This window comes from Egretta garzetta, unplaced genomic scaffold (genome assembly GCF_000687185.1).
Source record: "Egretta garzetta isolate BGI_Z169 unplaced genomic scaffold, ASM68718v1 scaffold275, whole genome shotgun sequence".
Classification (NCBI taxonomy): domain Eukaryota; kingdom Metazoa; phylum Chordata; class Aves; order Pelecaniformes; family Ardeidae; genus Egretta; species Egretta garzetta.
Genome location: NW_009259867.1, coordinates 398,922 through 399,759, shown reverse-complemented (window position 1 = coordinate 399,759; position 838 = coordinate 398,922).

The window sequence follows — 838 nt, the reverse complement described above, 5'->3', positions numbered from 1 at the left end:
GTCAGGGGTAGGGGAGCGGTTGGGCTGGGGGAGCTTAAAGGGCTTTGCCAACCTAAATGATTCTATGATTCTATTCTGTGATTCTGTGATGCTCATCCTTCTGACGAATAGCTCTAGCCCTTGCACTTCCCATCCTCCCAGAAGGGAACGGGCAGAGAGAACTGAATCACACCCTGATTGCTATACCTGGCAGGGGTCTGACTTTGGGTTTAGGGAGTCCTGAAGTGTGACATTATTTTGCTGGTGGATAAAGGGGATCCAGGAAAATGTCCCTCATGGTCTTGGTGGCCATGAGAGCGAGACAGGGCCAGAGTCACATTTCCTCGCTGTGTTTCCTGGGCAAGCTTTAAACTGGGGCTGGAGGGAAGGAACAATTTCCTTCTTGTGCGGCTTCAGCAGTTCTGTGGTATCTGCCTTTAATCATTAAATGATTTGGGGAAGAAATACCAGCCCAGAGGCATCCCTGGTCCCGTCCCGCACCCTGCACGTGGACACAGATGGGGAACCAAAGCCTGGATGTGGCCATCCCCTAAACTGTATTGGATCCTGATTCACTTACACCACCTCCTCCTTCTGGTGGCAACAGGAGGTGGGGGCATTTTAATATACACGACTTTCCCTCGCTTCTCCACTCTCTTCTAGACAAAAAAAAAAACCCAGCAAGGGAGCTGCGATGGGGCCCCTGAAACTTTTGCAGTGGGTTTTTTTCTTTTTCCTCTCCTTCTCAGAAAGACTATAGAGCCCTGAGTACATATTTGCTCAGTTTGCCCCATACTTAAACACACACAGATGCTCAGCTCCCCTGGGAAACAGGGGCTCTCCCACCCCACAGCCCCCC